The sequence below is a fragment of the Mustela erminea genome, chromosome 2 (genome assembly GCF_009829155.1).
Source record: "Mustela erminea isolate mMusErm1 chromosome 2, mMusErm1.Pri, whole genome shotgun sequence".
Classification (NCBI taxonomy): Eukaryota; Metazoa; Chordata; class Mammalia; order Carnivora; family Mustelidae; genus Mustela; species Mustela erminea.
This window is the reverse complement of record NC_045615.1, coordinates 103,820,904-103,842,262: the sequence shown is the minus strand read 5'-3', so window position 1 is coordinate 103,842,262 and position 21,359 is coordinate 103,820,904. Positions and strand designations below refer to the sequence as shown.

General features: G+C 50.4%; 1 protein-coding gene across 6 annotated transcripts in view; it reads left to right on the top strand.

Annotated features, from left to right (window-relative positions):
- Positions 1–2,691: 2,691 nt before the first annotated feature.
- The window catches only part of SLC2A9 (solute carrier family 2 member 9), a 224,030-nt gene continuing 205,362 nt past the window's right edge, over positions 2,692–21,359 (top strand). For 3 of the 6 annotated variants that reach the window (XM_032333838.1, XM_032333837.1, XM_032333831.1), the window contains exons 1-2: positions 2,692–2,956; positions 6,047–6,624. The gene's annotated coding sequence lies outside the window, so the exon portion shown is untranslated. Of the gene's footprint in view, positions 2,957–6,046; positions 6,625–20,802; positions 21,253–21,359 lie in introns of those variants that run through there. The other 3 variants (XM_032333833.1, XM_032333832.1, XM_032333836.1) reach the window with 3 other exon arrangements.

The following is a 21,359-nucleotide window of genomic DNA, read 5'->3' as shown; positions in this document are numbered from 1 at the left end:
AAACAAAAAACAAAAACAGATCATGGGGTCATCTCAAGAATCTGTCCACCCTAGCTGGTTACATGAGTATTCATGTAATTTTTTGTTAGACTCTCTCTCTCTCTCTATCTCTCTCTCTGTGTGTGTGTGTGTGTGTGTGTGTGTAATATTTCTAAACCTGCACTATGTTTCACAATTTTAGATTTTTCCAACTGTAAAGCATTTTTCTTTTGATAAATTAGGTTGGATCTGAGTGTGTCCAGCAGTAGCCAAGCAAAAAGAGTCTCATGGCCATAAGTGACCAAATCTGAAATGAAGTCTAGAAGTGACTCAAGGTCTCAGGAGAGCTGACTCTTTTCTTTAGAGATACTAGAAGTTGCTGCGAACGCAGAAGGCGCTCTGCATGGCACTTGGAAACTTTTGAATTGTTTCAGAATTATTTCAGTGCCTAATTTTTACTTGAAAAAGAAAATTGTTTAAACCTAGAAATAATTTGAAAAGAATCAACATTTTTTCAATGGCACCATGTGCACAGACCATCTCTCCAAAGATTGAATCTTCTCTAATATCCCTCAATAAAGTTTGTTGGTTTTGTTCATTAACCTACCTCAGCTCTCTTGCTAAATTTATTCCTAGTATTTCATATTTTTAGTTGCTATTATGAATAAGATCTTTGTTTTTAAGTATGATTTCTGCTTCCTGTTCCTACTCACCAGGAACATGACTTAATTTTGGATATGAACCAAGATTTTTGTTAAATGACTGTGTTTTGTTTTTTTTTTAACGAAAGTCTTTGTTAAGTAACTAACGACTCTGCTCCCATACTAATTTTAATTTCTGTTTTCGTAGGTTCTCTAGGCACATGATGGGGACATCTGGGAACTCTGGCATGTCTTGCCTCCTCTTTTTCAGTGGTTATAATCCTGATTTATGTCTCCCGGAAGCCAAGTTCTTAAAAAACATTAACCTTCAGAGTCAGATAAATCCAACACTGTCAGCAACATTCTTGGGCAACTTAACCCCTCTGTGTCTCAGTTTCCTCTCTTGTAGCCTGGGTCCATCACAGACTCTTCATTATTGGGTAATTGTGAGGATATGATAATACTTACTTTTAACAGTGTCTGTCTCAAAACTCTGCACATGTTAGATTAAACATAGTTGTTACTATATTTTAAGAGGAACTTAAAGAAAAATGATAGAGAAGAGACACCCAGGTTATTAATACCATGCTGAGTGGTGGGAATAGGCATAAAGTGATGTATGATGTATGTTGCATTTCCTTCCTCCCAGGGACTGTGCTAGGGGCTTTCCAAGCATCTTCTTAATTGACCAACAGCCTCAGGGAGGTATAATAGTTGTTCCAACACCACACACCTCACTTGGAGGGAAGCGGGACTCATGCCCAGGCCACCTTGCTGAAAGCTTATGCTTACCTCTGTTGGTATATCCCGAGGAGAACATCAGACATTCATTCTGCCCAGGGGCTCTCAACCTTGGCCAAATATTAGGAACATTTGAGGATTGCTGGTAATGCATTCATGCCTGAGCCCCACTGCAGACTAAATGGGTCTGGATCTTCAAGGGTGACTCTGACATTGCTATCGTTTCAAGGCTCCCTAGGTGATTATAATGGCCAGGTTTTGAGGACCACTGACGGCCCCCGTGTGACCTGTACAACATTGACATTTCAGACAGTGATCGTGGACATCTGGAAGTCTGGCCCCATTTTCCAGATGAGTTCAAGATGAGCTTAAGGCATTCTCCCTTTCTTTAGCATAAATTAGTTCATCCTTGCCACCTGTGATGATTGTTTTATGCACCAACTTAGCTGGGCCACAGTGCCAGATTTGTGATCAAACATTGTTTTGGATATTTCCGTCAAGTTGTTTTTTGGATAAGATAAACATTTAAGTCAGTAGCCTTTGAGTAAAGCAGATTGCCCTCCATAGTGCTGATGGGCCTCATCTAATCAGTTGAAAACTTTCAGAGGAAAAAGACTGACTTCCTCTGAGCAAGAAGGAGCTCTGCAAGAGACAGCCTTTGGAATTGCCCTACAACTCTTCTCTCGGTCTGCAGCCTGCTGTTTTTCCCTACAGATTTTGGACTTGTGTCTCCACAAATTCATATATATATATACATATATATATGTATATATATATGTATATGTATCATATATATGATAGATATATATCTACCTATCATACACACACACACACACACACACATCCTATTGGTTCTGTTTTTCTGGAGAACGCTGACTAATCACTACCATAATGTAAGCTGACCTCTTGTTCAACACAATCATAACTAAAGCACCCTACTTTTGTTTTTCTTTGGAAACCACAACTAGAGAACGGGTGATACAGAGGCATGGATTTTCAGTCTAGGGGAGAATAATACAGATCACTCAGTCCAGATGAAACAGAGGCACGAAGGCAGAATTATCCCTGGGGTGATTTCGCTCCTTAGGAGACATTCGGCAATGTGCAGAGATATTTTTGTTGTTGTCATGGGTGTGGGGGGTGGGGACTGAGGACGGAGGGTTCAAGGGTGCTACTGGCATCAAGTAGGCAGAGGGGTCAGGGATGCCACAAAACATCTTGAAACACACAGAATTATTATTAAGAGGCAAGAGTGCCAGGTTGCGAAACCCTGGTTAGGATGGGGAAATAGTCGTTAAGGAAATTAACTTCTCACCCGGTGAAAGGAGGGGGTTGCAGTCACATCAGGAAGGAGCTCGAAAGAGGCCCCTGGAATCTAACAGGCAGACTGGACAAACAGGCGGGGCAAATATCACGGAAAAGGCCAAGAAGCTTCAGGGACGCTCTTGAGAGACCAGCCCTATGTGGAGGGAGGACTGGGAGTCCGGCCAGTAGGAACCTCACAGGCGCGACGTGGCTCGAATTAGGCTCCTAAGCATCCATGCGCTCCGAAGCTCTCCCAGAGACGGCAAGGGCTGAGCACGAGACCAGAGGCGGTGAGTGGCTGTCTTGTGTTTTGTGGCTGCGGTTTGTGCTGTTGTTTTAAGTATTGGGGGGCCCAGTGGGCAGAGCTAGGCAGCCAGAGTTCTGGCCTTCTCCCTCTCCTCTCTCTCTCTCTCTTTCTGTCTCTGCACACAGCTTCACATGCTCACTTCTCAGCAGCAACGGGGGCTGCATCCGGGGGGTTGAGAGCCGTGGGGGATGGTCCAACACGAGCAGACAGCCCACGCTCAGCAAGGTTTAGTAGAACGTTCCCAAAGAAGTACAAAAGGTGAATTAGTGATAAGCAAGCAACACTGCAGCTCCTTCGTCTGTAAAACAGGGATAGGAAAACACCTAAGGTAGTCTCGTGAAGCCAGTGGGATGACAGAGGGTCAGGGCTGAGAAAGCTCACACCCCAGGGGATGTTTCCAGGAGGAGGAACAAAACACAGGAAACCAGAAACGCAGTGCTGCATTGACATGGATGGCAAGTGGCACACATGTGACCAAGGGCACAGAAGCCGGTCCGACACACAGGTTGGAGGGGCATGTGAATACCCAGGGAAGCCTTCCAACTCATGGGGAGCTCTGTACGCGACAAGAGTTGGGTGCTGCCTTTAACCCAACTGCAGACTCGAGACTCGCAGCCTTCGCTGATCAGAGGAGGAACTAGAAGGGAGGAGCTAGAAGGAGAGGCGGGCCGTCCCTCCTGTCAGGCTCCGGGAGGGGCTGGGTCTCCCGGGACACCACACCCTAGGACAGTCCGGGGAATGACGGAGACCGGTTGGTAGAAGGACTAAGACCCTATGGACTTACTTCCTCGAGATGCAACCAGCAAATCGGAGTGCTGCATTTCCCGTTGCCGCTGTAACGAATCCCCACCAACTCAGTGGCTTAAACCACAACGCATTTACTCTCTTACAGTTCTGGAAGTCAGAAGTCTGACATGGGTGCCTTCAGGCTAAAATCAAGATGTTAGCAGGGTCACGGTCCTTTCTGGGGACTCTAAAGGGGAGCATTCATTCCCTTGCGGCTCAGGGCCCCTCCTCCATCTTCTAGGTGGAGGGATGGGGGATAGGGCAGGGGAGGGGTCGGGGAGGGGGGATTCCTTCCCACATCCCACGGAGTCTCTCTGACTCTTTCTCTTCTGCTTCCCTCTTCCACTTTAAAGGACCTTTGGGATTATACTGGGCTCGCTGGGATAATCCTAGATAATCTTCCTATATTAGGGCCAGTTTATTAGCAACTCTAATTCTGTCTGTGACCTTAATTCCCCCAGGGCCATGCAGCCTAACACAGCCACAGGTTCCCGGGATTCACGAGAGGAATCAGGGGTGGGGAGAGAATCGTGGTCCCGGGCTGTGCAACACATGCCTAGGGCAAATCAGAGGTGGTCTCTTCTCTCATAGCGGGTGTGCCTCCTAGAGAGGAGACAGATACAGAGAAGGAGTCATACGTCCCACGTTTTAATAAATGATAGAGAACACCTAGTGTGGTCCAGGAATGGAAAGCTATGGTGCACAGTGTGACAGTTTTCAGCCTCACGGTGTCCGGAAGCCTCTGAAGAGGTAATGTCTGAGTAGAGCACGGATTATGGAGGAGGAAAGCCATTCTGAGGCTGAGCTCCAGGCAGAGGGAGAAGCAAGCACCATGGTCCTGAGGCATGTTTAGGGGATCGAGAGAAGTCAGCTGTGTTGCTGGAGTAAGGTGACAAGGGGAAGAGAGGAGGGAGATGAGGCTGTTGACAAGTGCAGGCGTCAGATCACTGGGTCATCGTTGGCCAATTGGCTTGGGTTGAAATCTAAGGAAAATGGGAAACCACAGCTGACATTCAAAATGCTCAGTCTTGGGGCTCCTGGCTGGCTCAGCCAGTAGATGGTGTGACTCTCGATCTCCAGGTCATGAGTTCAAGCACCGCACTGGGCATAGAGCCTGCTTAAAAACACACAGGTAGTCTCAAAACCCTGTATCCAGGCATCTTACTAAAGCAGAAAGGTATCAGCGGAAATAACATAAAGGGCTCAATAAACATATTTTTAAAATAGTGATAAATATGGGCACTTGGGTGACTCATTCGGTGAAGCATCTGCTTTTGATTTCTGTGTAAGTCATGATCTCAGGGTCCTGGGCTCAAGCCCCGAGACTGGCTCCATGTTCAGCCCAGAGTCTGCTTGAGCTTCTCTCTCCCTCTCCCTCATGCATAAGAACTCTCTCTCTCATATGCATAAATAAATCTTTAAAATAATAATAGATACCATGCTCAGTCTTATTGCTGAGAGCCAGTGGATTGCAAGGGAGACAGGGGTAGGCAGGGAGAGCAGGACGGAGACACTGCAAGTGTGCAGGAGAAAGTGGGGATGGCTGACCCAGCATGGAGTGAGCAGAAGAGGCAGCAGTGGGCTCGGTCATACCACTGGAGCCCACAGGAGAGGTTATGTCAAGCAAGAGGAGCAGTGACAGAACAAGGAGGGTTAGCTTCTTGGCTTAAGCCCTTGTGCGTGTTGACTGAGACCGAGGAAGGATGGGTGTGCAAAACCATTGGCTTCCCTTTGGCCTGAGGGCTCTTTAAGGGAAAGGGCTAGTGAGCTCAGAGAAGGGGTCCTTTGGGTCAGGGGTACACGACACTCCCTCCCAATGGGTGAGTGCCTGTCATGGGGAGCAGAGAGCCTCTATGCCCTGAGATGCCAACACAAAGCCCAGGGAAGGCCAGGTAGACAGGTGGACTGCAGCTCGCCTACACCTCTCGGGATGGAAGGGGCATCAGCCGTGGGGTCCGAGGAGCTCGCAGCCTCGACTCTGTTGTCACGGAGAGTGCGATTGGGACAAGTGACTTCAAGTCTTTGCAACTCCTTTCACTACTCCTTAAATAGCAGAAATAGCGCTACCGTAATGCTAATGATCATGGCAGACATTCAGCTCGTGCCTTTCCTGTGCCCCAGGCATACCTTTCCAGGTAATAACACACTTGCCACTCACGGGAGCCTGACGACACAGGTGCCGGGGTCGTTGCCCCCCTGGATAGAGAGGAGCCTCAGAAATGGGGAGGGGCCAAGAGCACACGGCAAGTATGGGGAACAGTCATCACACATTGTACTGTGTCTACAGGATGCAGATTGGAAAGTGCTTCTCCTTCATCACGACCTACCAGGGATGTTGCCTGGAATGCAGTGTGTAAGGTCATGAAGGTTTTGTGATGGTGCAATGCTCTGCAGTTTCAGCGTCAAAAGTAAACAGCCTCAACAGTCTGAAATTCCAGGCGGGAACCAGCAAGTTGGTGCAAAACGTGGACCAATGGCAAGGCATTCCGCATTTCGATTTCAGATCCAGTCCCACCGAGTCTCACAACATGGCTCAGATCCCATCTAGAATGTTCTGTTCCATTGCAGGGGGCCCTTCTTGGAGAGGCATCCTAACAAGCTGAAGCCTCTGTGATCTGATGAACGAGATCAGATCAAAACAGGATGTCCGTCTCATGCGAGGACCCAGGGACCGATCTGTGGATGACAGATAGGAGCAAAGTATTTGTCATCACTGAAACTGATGTGTGACTATAGTCGACCCTTGAACCATGGGCCCATCAGGGCACCGAATCTTCTGCACAGTTGAATATCCACGCATAACCTTGACTCCCCCCAAAGTTAACTATGAGTAGCCCACTGTTGACTGGAAGCCTTACAGATAACGTGAGTAGTCAGTTGGTCCATGCTTTGTATGTTATATGAATTAGATACTGTGCTCTTTCAATAGAGTAAGCTGGAGTAATGTTACTAAGAAATTCCTAAGGAAGAGAAGCTATGTTTGCAGTATTGTCAACGGGGACCCGCACAGATCAAACCTGCATTCTCGGAGGATCAACTGTATCCCCACGATATGCAAGGGACTTCTGGAAATTCCCAAGAAAGCAGCAGTGGGGACAGGGGAATAGACAAGGATATTAACAGGCAAATCATAGACACAGAGACAGGAAGACTGACCGATCCTTTAAGGAAATTCCCAGAGGCTTGAAGATGAAACCAGGGCAACTGTTTGACTAGTCGCACTGGGAAACTGGGTGACTCACTGGTGAGGGCAGGTCCCCGTGTGCGAGGGACCCGCAGCTCTACCATTTGGGACCATGATGACTCAGCAGGCGATGCTCGGTGTTGGTGGGGATGTGGCTGGGGCAAACTTTCTCAAGTTAAATAAACTCATTACTATCTAGAGCCCAGTAATCTGTCCCCACAAGGGGACAGCTAGGAGCACATTTACTGCTGTACTGGCCTTGAGCTGAAGGCCGTCTGGGTCTCCATCCCAGGGTGATGATTTCCCATTCGTCCAGTGAAGCTGGTACCATTTCTCCTGTTTTACAGATGAACAAACTGAAGCTCAGGGAAGCAGAGTAACTGGCCCAAGGTCGTACTGCTTGTAAATGGCAAGGTTGAGACTCAGGTACTGGTTCCTATGTCAGTGTATCTGTCTGCCTAACCACCCTCTCATGACCCTTCTTTCCTGTCACTCTCACAGCTCCTGCCATCTTGTATTCCTTCTTTTGTTCCAGATAAAAGCAGGAGAACAGATAGGATTACAGAAAAAAGAAGTCTGGAAGGAGTGACAATACAGGAGTCATTCTGACCTCAGTTGAGATTTTTACCTGGGCCCCTGATGACATTTTGTATCATAAAAATTCCTAAAAGAAAACTAACAACAAGCATATGCTGAGCCCAGTTGCCAGGCACCATTCTAAGGATTTTCTGTTCGTGTCAGTTAATCCTCACAGTAACCCCATGAAGCAGATGGGGTGTTTATCATCTCACTTTATAGGCAAAGGAGCAGAAACCCGAGAGGTTAGGTAGCTTGCCCAAGGTCACATAGCTGGACTAGGAGTCCAGGTTGTCTGAGTCTGGGCTCCGCACTTGCAGGAAGCAGGACTTAGCCTGGGAGGCTGTGCTGTGAGACAGAACCGCTAGCCTGCATTAGCTTCTGCTCTGCTCCGGGATAACTTTGCTTTGGACAGATCACAGAACCACCCTGAGCCTTGGTTTTCTTGGCAACGGGCGTGGAGAGAGAAGGTGTTCCTCCCTCGATTGTTATAAGATGTAATGTCTGCAAGACAATTAACAAAGGGTTGTCAGCCATGTGTCCTTGTTGGGGGATTGCACATCTGTTCCCTAGAGGGATCGGTGCCCCAGAAGGAGTGTGGGATGCTGTGTGTGGCACGTGGACCCTGTGAGGGTGGCCAGAGGATCCTGAGAAGCAGGCGTGGGAGGAAGGGTGGTGAGTGCGGGTGGAGACGCAGCCCTGGCGAGGAGACAGGGTGGGTTCAGCTGACCCCGCCCCCGATGTGGGCTGGGAAAATCCAGCCCGCCTTGGCTCCAGATGCTTGAATGGGGAAGGGAAAGACCTGGGGAAGGGCCAGCCCTCAGGCTTTGGCACCCAGCAGATCTGACTTCGAGTCTCTCCTCATCTCAGCCTGTGTGTGACCGTGACACCTTCTTCAGGCTTTCCTTGCTCAGACGTGGGCTGTTGCCGGCGCCCTTGCCGGGTGCTCAGGGACTCGGGGACATGAGCTGAGGCGTGTAGGCTGGTGGCATGTGGCTGTCACTGGAAAAGCCACGCCTTCGCTCTCCGTTGAGGGCCAGAAGCGTGGGGGTTGAGCTCCGCAGGCCTTGGAACAAGTCTGTCCTCGTGACTTCAGACAATGGGCCCCCTTTGTCGGCTTGGGTTTCCTGATTTCTTCTTTACAAAAACAGGAAGGAAAACTGGTGATGTCCCTCGGCAACCCCCCCTCTCACCCCCGGCTTTCAGTCTATGCAGTTAGTTCTCTCTCTCTCTCTCTCTTTAGATTTTATTTATTTATTTTGAGAGACAGTGTGAGAGAGAGAGCACAAGCTGGGGGTGGGAGGGGAGGGAGAAGCAGGCTTCCCGCTGGGCTGGATCCCAGGACCCCTGGGATCGTGACCTGAGCCAAAGGCAGAGGCTTCACTGACTGAGCTACCCAGGGGCCCCGCCATTGGCTCTTATAATAAAAACATATTCTTTTTTTTTTTTTTTAACTTGACTCTTAGAAGATCAAGATGGGTTTTTAATGAAATGTTAAAAATCAGAATGAGGATAAAACAGCACCAGACAAAAGAGGGAAAGACTCTAAGATTTTCTTTGTCTCCCTGTGTTCCCATCTTGCGCCACCACCAAAACCCAGCAGAGGAACAGAGTGTTTTTCAGCAGACGCTTGCATCCGACAGACGGAAAGACCAGTGTCATGAAACCCTGCTTCTCTGAAGCCCTTGCAACCTTTCCCCAGGAAGTAGCCAGGCCTCCGTTTTTGTATGTAAGCATTTAAATAGGGCAAAACAGGGAGAGGAGAAGGAGTGATCATGAAGCATCAGGGGAGGGAAACACTGGGTCGGGGGAAGTTGTCAGATGCTCGCTGGATGGGCTGATGGGGTGCGCTCCCCGTGTCCTCCTTGGCCTCCTAGTAGACAATCTGCACAGAAGGAATCAGTCTAAAATGTCCTGGCTGAGCACCTTGGCTCTGCTCTCAGTACTGCTCCAGGACAGCCATGCACCTGCCAATGGTTTCCAGACGGCACGCTGGAACAGACCCTCGAAGGAAGGTCACCTCCGTGCAGGCTCCTCACTGCACAGATTGCCTCTATTTCCTCTGCCCCTGGCACTGCACATATTAGCACTATGTCTGACTTCATGGATTGGTGCTTGGAAACATGAGTATTGGTGCTTGGTTCTCGTGTTGTGGGCTGGTCCTGTTCTCATCCGTGTGCCGCTCTAGAGCACGTTCCCATGATAGCTCATTAGCACTAGGTCACTGAGATTTTGTGGGGCGCTTTCTATGAGGCAGACACTGGGCTGAGTGTTGGGGGGGTACAGCGGTGACAGGGACAGACACACAGTCCCTGTTTGGGGGACACAGCAAATACCAGGCGACAGAATGATCTTAAGGGTGACAAGCCCCAGGAAGGATGCAAACCAGCAGCTGAATGAGGAAGAAAGGCAGGGTGTCGGGACAGTGCAGAGCATCCTTGCAGTGCAATGGGAAGCTGCCATTGACCCTGCAGGAGAGGTGCTGAGAGCAGCTGGCAGCCAGGTGACAGATGAGGGGATGCTGAGAGGTAGTTTGGATCTAGAGCCGGTGAGCATTATGGATGCACAATGAGAAGGATGCATGATCAAAAAGGAAGCAGAAGGAACCAGGAAGCTGCCAAGGTTTCTAGCTGCCGAAGGATGCTAGGAGAGCTGCTTTCTGGGATAATAGGGCAACAGGGGACCCAGGATGGGGGAAAAAGTTTGAACTTGGGAAAGTGTTCTGAATCAGAAAGACAAATTTCAAGCGGTCAGCCAGGTCAGATGCCCTGGCCTTCAAGGTGCATGTGATCTGGTCAGGAATAGAGTTTATAATGAACTGTAGCATGCATCACAAAACCAAGAGTTACGTTAAATAGAAAACCAGGCAAGCAGAGGAACACCCGCTGATTCGGGGGAGGGGGGTTCGCTCTAAGAAAGGACATTTGAACTGAATCCTGAAGCATGAGCAGCATGTGGAGGAGGGATCTGGGCCAGGCACAGTCTGGGGAAGGACTCAAACTATCCAGGGAAGGAGGAAATGGTGTGTGCAGCATGGATGGAAAGCCAGGAGATGCGAGGCTGGAGAGTTACATGTGAGGGCCAGGTTCCAGAGAGCCTCATGCGTCACACTGTGCATCCCAACCTCAGGCCGTGCAGTGGATGACCAGATGCACTGCCTGAAGCTCTGGCCATGGGAGCCATTCCCCAGCTGTCATCTCTCAGGCCACCTCTGAGTGGCTGCAGGTCAACAGCGGTTCATTTGGGCTTACACCCTTGCCAAGCTGATGTAGGCACGATCAGCTCCGATTACTCTCTTGCTTGGTCAGCAGGTGTTGTGGACTGGATCTGTGCTCCCTCCCCAACCCCCCAGTTCCTCTGTTGAAGTCCTGACCCCCACTGTGACTCTACCTGGAGATATGGCCTTTATGGCTGTGATTAAGGTTCCAGAGACCATAAGGGTGGGCTCTGCTCTGATAGGATGAGTGTCCTTCAAGAAGAGACATTAGAGAAGTTGCCCTTTCTCCCTGTCCGCCGGCTGACGACACCCTGAGGGAGGCAGCCATCTGCGAGCCAGGAGGAGAGCTGTCCCCAGAACCCAACCCTGCTGGAACCTTGATCTCAGACTTCCAGCCTCCCGAGCTGTGAGAAAACAAATTCCTATGGTTTGTGCCACGCATTTACGGTGTCATTGCTATGGCAGCCTGAGCAAACCAAGCTGGTCCAAGGGAATTTCCTATAGGGCCAAAGGTGTGAGCAGCCGAGAAGCAGCTATCTCTCACCTCTGTGCTCGTAACTGTTCTGCTCCGTACTGGGTAATAATAAACACCCCTTGCCCTGACCATGGTCGGCTGGGAGGGACACATGGATCCTTAGAACAACACGTTCTGGATGCCTCAGAGGGTCTACTGGGATGACTCTACTGGTGAATGTTAGCCAGAGCTCACAGTCCAATCCTTTTCATTGAAAACCAACAAAGACTTGGTCCCTTAGAGCTGGAGAAAGGTTACAGCCATTCCGAGCTTCTCAGTGAACCTATTTTAGGAATGCTAACCTTTTGGAGGTACCCGGCCCCTGCCGAGCCGGGCTGTGGGACTGGCTGGTCCAGAAACTTGCTCCAGAAGAAATCTATCCTATTTTCATATTTTCCCCTTTTCTGCTCTCATCACCACCTCCATTGTGATTAAAAATGCCAATCAGTAAAGGAGAAGACTGCTGTTTCAACTTCATCCCTGAGTCCTTGGGCTCAGGAGGGACTCTGTGCTGGCAACCTCAGGTGCAGACACCTGGGACTGGATGGAGGAGTCATTCCTCTGTGTGACCAGCAGAGAAGGCAGAGGAACGGGACAGATGCACACACATCGCAGAATTGAGGGAGGGCTAACAGGTGGCACCGCAGTTAGCAACTTGGCTGCCTGGGTCCCATGAAAGCTTGTAACTGGGCCAGTGGAGAGAGTGGTAGGATTTATTCATCATGTAGGCCATGGTGGGGGCGGGGGGAGGGACAGTTCCAAACCCTGCCTTTGCTGCTTCTTGGTTCCTACAGGCTAGGCAGGAACTGCGAGGCCAAGGGAAGGAAGACTCACATGTTCTGCTGAAGAATTTAGGCCTTTTGTATACCAAAGGTTTGAACCTTAGTTTCTCCATTTTTAAAACAGGAAACACTATAACCAGAAGATTTTGGGGTTGATGTTGAGGGTTCCTTGGCGGGGGGGGGAGGGGAAGCAAGACTTAGATTGAGTTTAGAGAGATGATTGTGACCCAGAGATGAGGGAGAGGATGGAGAACCGAGTTTCAGATCCACTCAGCCTCAGTCCGAGACCCAGGGATGCAGTCCACGGCTAGGTGGACACGGGTCTCCGGCAAAGCCATGTGGGAGTGGCACAACAGGACGGCGGGGGGGACAGCGTGGGGTCTCACAGCCACACACCTGACTTACGCGTCTCATCTGTTGCCAGACAAACAACCTTAGGGCTTTCCAGTAACATCATGTAACACAAGACACTCGAGGCAGTTCTGACAAACCAAGAACGACGAGCAGCGTCTCAATGTTCATGGAGCACAGGACGAAAGGAGGAACTTGAGTCAGACATTCAGAGACTCATGGGCACTCGAAGAGGATGGAGAGAATGTGTTACCAAAAATGGTGTGTGTGTGTCAGAGGGGTGGGGGGTAAGGTTTCCTCAAATGCTCCACCGTGCCTCATTCTGAGTCTTCCTTCATGGCCACGCTTGTCCTGCTCGGAGAGGTTAGAATTTCCCTTTCCAAAAAAAAGGGAATCGTAGCTCAGAGTGCTTCCGTGGCCTGTCCAGGGTCACAGGGCTAAGCCCTCAGAATTGGAGCCCTGCCCCAGTGTGTTGGAGCCCTGCCCAGTGTGTCCGCAGCCAGTCTCTGCGCTGCTCTCATTCCCACAGGACCCTTCCCAGAGAGTCTGAAGGACCATCCTGGTGCCTCGTCAGCCCAATCTGAGGACACGGGCCTCGTGGTGATGGCAGCCAAGCCAGCCCCCCTGTTCCCCGTGTGCCAGCGGCATGCGCCGTCTCCTGCGATCCTCCAACCGCCGTGTGAGCGTCACTCTTGCCGGCCTCACCCTCTTCTAAACCTCCATCGTCTCTCATGTGGACAAGACTGTGTCCTCCCAGGGCTAACACCCCAGCCACGTGGCTGCCTGAGACGCCGACCTTGTCATCCCGCTCAACCCCCTGCCCAGGTTTAGAGACCTTCAATCCTTCCCATCCCTCTTAGGATTCAACCCCGCATCTTTAACCTCATCTACAAGGCAGGCCAGGCGCAGCCCCGTGGTCCCTCAAACCCTCACACACAAGTTCCTTCCCGCCCGGGCCTTCCCGCCTGCTGCCCCTTCCCCCTGGACTGGTACACCACCCCCATCCCACCTCCACACATGTCTGACTAATGGTTACTCCTAAGCTGAGGTCAGAGTTTTCTGGTGTTGCCTCTCATACCACCTTACACCATTTTCTAGAATTTTCCATAACTGCACCTAAACATCTACATGACTGGCAGTTGTGTCATGTTTGATACCCCATTATGTGTGAGGGCCAGCAAATCGGGCTCTTTCTGTCTTGTTCAATTCTGGGGCCGTAATTCCTAGAACAGAGCGGGCCTGACACGGAGCAGGTGTTCGGCGCACACCATTGAATGAAGGAATGGGTGAATAAAGGAATGGATGAGTGGGTGAACCCCAAACAGTCCAGCTGTATGCCTCCTTTCAGAACCCCGTTTTGCCTCTTTTAAAGTGTGTCGGAACATTCTATGTCTGTGATCGGCCCCCCCCCCCCCATGGTGCATTCCTAGGGGACAGGAGCAAAACCTTATTCATCTCAGTGTCCGTGGCACTGGGAATCCAGAATCAAGTCAGCCTCAGGCTGTGTGGCATATTCCCCCTCCGGTTCTGCTAACTAGCCACGTCACTCTGACTCATTTGTTTCTTCATCTCCAAAATGAAGTTCTGTGTCATGACTCCCCTGATTCCCTTCATTGCGAGGGCTGATATTCTAGGATTGCATAACCAGAAGCATGCACTGCTTCCTTTGGAAACAAACTACGTTTGGGGGATTCCTGTCAGCATCTTCTTTTGCCCATAAGGAGGTGCTTTGAAACCCCCAGAGTGTGAGCTTCCAAACACAGAGCTGTTGTGGACCACCTGGGAGCAGAGAGCTTTCCTTCCTTGCTTTGGAAAATATATAGCGTGTCTCACTGGTCTTTAGCAAGTCAGGAAATCAGAAACTAATTACTTAGGATCAGCAAGCAAAGCAGCCTGTTTCCAAAGTGCTTTTGTGCAATTAGGATTTGCCAGGACCTAACGGTCGTAAGCCAGCCAATTAGCTACACAAACGAGTGAATAATGATAAATCTGATCTTTATAATGCAGGCGAAGTCTTGACTTCTCAAAGAGATGAGATTTTATTCCTTTTTTCTAATCTTAGAAGAAACCAGAGGGAGGCCTGAAACGGCTGCGGGGGTGAGCATGGTGAAACTGGCCTGTTTGTGGAGGGTGGTGTTCAACCACACGCCCTTGACCCACGACGCCCATCCTTTGGCAAGCCTCTTCCTTGGCTGCTGGCACAAACCAGTACACGTCTAGAGTCCCATCGGCCCTCAGTCTGGCCCCTGCAAAAAGGCAGGGCTGCTCGCCTCTTGGCCCCTGGAAAGGTGGAGAAAGTGTCTTGTTCGGGACCCGGAAGCGGGCGTCAGACTCTCTGAAGGAACTTCCAGGAACAGAGGAGCCAGCCTTTGATCCTCTAAGCCTCAGTTTCCAAATCTGTAAACTAGGGATGATAACGGTGTCCTGCAGTAGGGGACCATGCTGTGGGATCACGAGGTCATTTACACGCCGTGACCCGGGGAAGTGTAGTACATCTCGGAGTCTCAGTGAGAGGAGTTATTTTTTTGAACGTGGACTCCAGATACCAGAAGCACCTTTCTGTCTTGGACTAGGGTTTCTCAAAGCGTGGAACTCATGGTGTTTTTGGGTTGGTTGTTTGGGTTGGTTGTGCGTGAGCATGCGTTTATTGACACGTTTATGCCTATACTTTAAGGTCCATTAGATTGTATGCAGATCACTGCTTAAGGCAGTGGTCCTTGACCATGGCCACACCTTACAATCGCCCAGGGAGCTTTTCAAATGCCACAGCCCACAGAGGGGTCGACCCTGGCTTTGAGATTCCATACAACATTCTGCAAGCCCCTTTTGTGTGAACAGCCAGACTGAGAACTGCTGGTTTAGGGCAAAGCCGGGTAAAAAATAGAAATAACTCAAAGTAATGGATCATCAAGATGGCAAGCTGAGGCTGAAGCTGGGAAAACACAGAGAAGCCCCTGGTCTGTTTGAGGCCCACATGTCAGGATCAGCTGCCGATGGGGTGGGTCGGTGCTCGTTAAATTTCAGACGCCTAGTCCCATGCCAGATTCATTAAATTGGAATCATAAGGGGTAGACCTGGAAGATAGATCTTTGCTCTCATCAGCCTGCCGGCCCTGGTTCTCTGAAGGCTGTTCAGGAGCCATGCATTTTGTGGAGGTCAAGGCCATGCCCAGGAGGGAAGGAGGCACTCTGCGGTCTGCCCAACAGGAGAGGGAGGGGGATGCTGACCGGCCAAAGTCGGCCAATCCCCACTTTGACACTTAAAAGGTGTTGAGCCAACATTTACTCCAGAGCAGCATGGGGCAGAGAGGCTGTAATTCTGGGGGCCCTGGGGACTCCCTGGGGAAGGAGAGGGGGCATGTCCAACCCAGTTCCCTAGGACAGGAAGGAGATAGACAAGCAGGAAGAATGCCCCAACCAGGAACAGACTATAAGAGTCTGTGTGGCAGGACAGTTTCCTGGGTGGTGACTTCACAGGTGAGCTTCGTGTTCAGACGGGTAGCGGGACAGTGAATAACTTCCCTTCTAGAATCTCCAATATTTGCTGCCCAGAAGGCATCGATGGACATCTGAAGAATTCCATAAAACTTTTGCCTTCTGTGCCTGCAGTCTGGCCACAGTAGGAGCTGGGAGACTGCAGAGAAATTAAAGAGGAAGAAAAACTGCATATGCTGAGTGACCACTCCCCCCAACCCCAGCAAGTGTCTACACTACAGGCAGCAGGCAAGCCACTTAGCCTCTGAGTCTCAGTGTCTGCATTTTGAAAATGGGTTCCTGCAGGAAGATCAGGGGGATGGCCCTCGAGAGTGTATCTCAGGCTCTGGCACAGGGTAGGCTCCTGATACTAACAAGTAGTTACTTGTCACAGGACCAATGCAATGCCTACTGATTCCCATCTTTGCTTCTGCACCGACCTCTCGCCTGGGGCTCTCCCCGACACCTGTAAAATGAGCCTCTCAGTTGAACTCAGTTCCAGATACCCTGGCTTGAGAGCTCTCCAGGAAGTGGTGGGCTCTCTTAGCTGGAAAGAAGCCATGCTGGGAATCGGTTGAAGCCGGTCATGGGAGCGGAGGTGACCTCTGTTCCTTTGAGCATCCCTTCTCAGGGTCTTGTCTGGCAGAACCCCACCCAAGGGTGATGGTGCCAGCTCTTTATTACAGCCTGCCCACCTCGGGGGTGGTACTTGCCACCATCACGTCCTGGGTTGCCATTGCCACTGAAAAGAGATAAGACAATGCAAATGAACCAGTAGCTGGAGTAAATAATACTTTTATTGAATATAGCCATTTACTTACTTATATACTTACTGATGGATGGGTGGGTGGGTGGACTGACTGGTCAGGATGACTTTGGAAACCGTAGAAGGGAAAAGCCGTGGGGAGTGTTGAAGTCTTGTCATGGGAGACGTGGGGAGAGGCCCGGGCTGAGAACCAAGAAACCCAGTTCAGTTGTGACTCATTTAGAACTCCCTGTGTGACCTCCAGTTACCTCTCTGCCCTTTGGTCTTCTCGTCGTTAATATAACTCATGGGTTCCCAACAAAATTCTGGGGAGGACTATCTCTGATGATAAATGCAAAGGCATTCTATAAATTGCAACGCTCTCAAAAAATGCCATTTTTCCCCAGTTATTATTTAGTTTGCATTATCATCACCAGTTCCCCACGAACTACCTGCAACACTGGGGAGTAGCATCTCTGAGCTCAGAAGGTCCCAAACACATATGCCCACTTCACTAACGCTACATTTGCCTGAGGGGATCCTTTCTGGGCTGCCTGGCCACAGCCCTGGAAAGATAAGCCTAAGTGGGGAAAGTGCCCACATGAGCCAGGAGTCCAGACACCTAGAGGGACATTGAATCCAATAGTCTCTAATGACAATGTTCCCCACAACTCCATCTTGCTCGCCACTTGGTGGTTCTTAGTCATCACCCATTTGTTGTTTCTTAATCTATTAGTCCTGTTTTGTCCATTTCATTTTAGCATCAGTGCCCTCAACTCTTCCCCGATCAGGTGGGTCAGAAACACGTCCATGCGGGGAGCCGCCAAAGCTTGGGGGAGTATGTGAGCTGAACCGTGTCTCCCCCCAAAAAATGTGTTGAAGTCCTAAGCCCCAGCATCCCAGAATGTGAACTTATTTGGACATAGAGTCATTGCCGATGGAATTGGTTAAGATAGAGTCATACTGGAGTAGGGTGGGCCCTGATCCAATATGAGAGGTATTTTTATAAGGAGAGAACGCACAGGAAGAAGGCTGAGGGATGCAGACGGAGACTGGAGTTGCAACCACATACCAAGGAAGGCCAAGGGTGGCCAGTGACCCCGGAAGCTAAGAGAAAGGCACAGAGCAGCACCTCCCCTAGAGCCTTCAAGACAGCACCTTGATCTTAGACTTGTAGCCTCTAGGACTTGTAGCCTCTAGAAATTTCTGTGGTCTGAAGCTCCCTGGTTTGGGGTATTTTGTTATGTAGTTTGTTATGTAGCCTGAGGAGAGGAGTGCAGTCAGGGAACAGAGGGCTCTGCCTTCCAGCCTTGCCTCCTGTGGCCACACTGGCCGAGCCTCCATGGCCTGGTCTCCGGACCTCACATTTTGTAGCTGTAAGAAAAAGGGAGTTGTGTTGGGCATGTGCCGGTTTTGTTGATAATTAGAATTACTTGGGACACCTATTAAAAACCATCGCTTGTTAGATCTTTCCTCTGGATTTTCGGAGTCAGTGGGTCTGGGCCAGGGCTAGAAATCTACGTTCTTGAGAAACTCTCCAGGTGGGAGCCATGCTTGGCATCTTGCTGTTACTGCCCTCCCTGGTATTCCAGGCTTCTCAAGGGTCAAGCTTTGCCTGTTGACCCCACGTGCTCTATTGCAAGCCTACTGTGGATGGTGTGTGTTTTAATCTGTATCCCCTCACCTTGCAAGCCCAAGAGGGCAGAAGCACGTCTATATCTCAGCCAGAGTGCCTCGGAATCATGCACTGAACAGAGGGGTAAATGATCTTTCCTGCAGGTATCCCGCTCTGGGATGTGTGACTCAGGACCTTGCAGACTCTTGTTCTCAAGCTCTCTGATGGGCCTCCCTGCCACCAGTTCCTGGCTCTATCGTCCCAGTCCCTGGCTCCAGTCCACCCTCCAGGCTCTTTTGGAGGAACACAAAATACAGATGTAATTCCAAGTCACTTGATTCCATGGACTGAGTTCTGTGATTCTTCCCATTTCACAGATAGGGTTAAACAAACAAACAAACAAACAAACAAACAAACCCCGAGGCTTCCAGAGGTCAACAGACTTGCTCAAGGTCACAGAGCAGGTGTGGAGCTGCGGTTTGAACTTAGGATGCCAGTGTCAGCACCCAAATCTCTTCATCACACCCTGTGCCTATAGGATCCTGTCCAGGCAACTAGCCCAGCCCATCTTTTGGCCACTTCCCTCTCTGGAAAGATCTGTCACTCTCCTCACCCACTCACTGCACTCTGGTTGCTCCTCCCCCTATTGGCCCTTCTCCCTGAGCTGCTCTTCCATTGGAAACTCCTTTCCTTCCTACCCAGAGAGCTGTCCCTCTGGGAGGTGGCGGAGTATGTGGCCTTTGTAACACACACGTTGTAACCATTTAACTTGCCCACCTGGCTCAAGCTCTCCCTTCCTTCACGTCTTTGCTCACATGTTACCTTCTGGGTGAGGGCCTCCAGAACCATCTTTTAAACATTTGCAATGTCCCACCCCATAGCCCTCTATACCTCCTTCTTTATGGTTTTCTGATGGCCCCTCTCTAATCTAATCAACCATCATTTAATCTAATCTAATCAACTATCATTTAATCACAAGTGTGAGGTCTACCGTCCCTCACCTTTCCCGAGAATGCAAGCTCCACGAGGACAGGGAGCTCTGTCTGTGTGATTTCATGGCTCCATCCACAGTGCCTGGGACCAGGACTGGGCTGCCGAACAGTGAAGTTGCACGTCCCGGGCTGCTGTGTGTCTGCCTCCCTCCTGGGAGTGAGTGCCCTTCAAGAGGGACTTTCTCTGATCCATTTCTGTGCCTCCAGCAACTAACAATAGGCCTGGCTCTCAGGGTGATCTCAGCAAGCCTGGGTTGAATGAATGAATGAGGAAGTGAATGAATAAATGAATGGAGGAGAAGGTGGATTTCTTTTCCAGAACAAAGTTTGCTTGGCACAATGCAGCCAGGAAGCATCTATTTATTGCCTCGCTGGCGGCTGCTTCTCAGGGTAGAATGCACCCCCAGCATCACCTCTGGGATGTTTATAGCCCCAGGAGGTCATTCTGCTGTGCATATTGAAAAGAGAGATCAAGTGCCGCCAGCCTGGGCAAAGCCGTGCCATCAGCTGGGGTGTCAGTCTCGCTGGTACCCCTCCCTGGCTCTGTCACTTTCCCTTCCCTGGAGGGAAAACTTGGCTTCCCTTCACTTGGTGAGAGAAATTGCCCTCCTCACCCCAGCCTCACGGAGGAAGTGCCTTTGCTTGCTCAGAGGTCCCTGGGAGCCGCTTCTCAGGACACAGAGAGTAGGAAAGGGACAGCAGCCGCAGGTGACTGTCCACTCCCTGCGCCTTCTCGCCCCCCCCCCCCCCCGGCACTTGGATGTGTTGCTCTGGGCTTTTTCTCTCTGTCCTCACATTCCAGCCCATGCCTCAGCAGACCCAGGAGAGCGACTGTCCACTTTGGAAGGCTAAGGTGCTTGTGAGTGTCCCTTCTAGGTCCACTGTTGCTTCTCCACCCTGAGCATTGTCACAGGCCAGGAAAGGATGGCTTGCTGGCTGAAAGCTGGGTGAACGGGGCCGTCTGGCTGAGCGGAACCTCATAGGCCGGTGCTCCTCTCTTGCTGCAGAAGCCACAGGGCTTTCCCTCTCCTGGGTGCAGGGACGTGGGTCCTGGGGGCGTCCCCAGAGCAGGAAGGAGTCTTTACCTCTGGTCAGAGGGTGAGCCCAAACGCTCCTGGCACAACTCAGAGGGTGTGTGGCCAGGCCAGGAAGGTGCTCCAAGGTCAAGGGGATCTCAGAACCTTTATCAGTCTGCCTGGGAGAAATGGCCTGTATTAACCTTCAAGGTAAGAGTCAGGAGACAGACTCAGAACTCTGCTAAGCACACAATTCGAAGGAACCCACAGATTCTGTTCATTTTTTTTTTTTTCTTTTTATGCTTCCTTAAAAGTTAGCTCATTGGTTTAATTCATTCTTTCCTTCAAGAAGCAAAATGGCTCTATTCATTGATCTATTCATTCCTTTAAGTAGCATATTGATTTCCTCCCATTCATCCTTCTGCTAATTAATTAATCAGCTAATTAATTAATTACAAATATTTATCAAGCTCCGTGTTTCAGACTGTATTCTAGGTGCCAGGCACAGCAGTAAACATGACTGGACGGCTGGGCTAGGGTTTCAGGAGGAAACCGAACCCACCCCAGACAATTCAAGGCACTTTACAGAGTTGTGGGTAGGGGTGGGAAGAACAGATGAAGAATGGCCAGGCTCCGAGCCATTACTGCTGGCCCTGAGGGCAAGGGAAGGAAGTGGCATTGAGAAGTGAGGGGGGAGGACGGCCACCTGCAAGGACCTGCACTTGGGGACTCCACTCAGGGACAGCTACTGCCAGCGCTGCTGAATTGGCCATGGGGGTGGGGGTAGCAGGGAAGAAGCGCCCACTTCCTTATCTTCCTCTGATCTCTTGCCCACACTTTTCTTGGGCTGACAGCTAGTTGCAAAGGAGTCAGCCAAGACCATCCCTCAGGGCCGGCTTCCCAGGGCAGGAGCAGGATGGGGAAGGTGGGAGCGGGAGCAAGGGCGGCGAGGAGGGTGACCAGCACGAGACCCAATCCCAGCTGTCTGGGCTACACATTCTAGCTGGAGGACAGAAATCAGCAAACAGGTAAATACTCAGCAGAGAGTGGTTGGTGTCATGACAAAGGAAAATCTGGATAGAATAGATGGAGGCCATGGGGGAGAGGATTAATTACGAGCTTGCATTTTAAATCA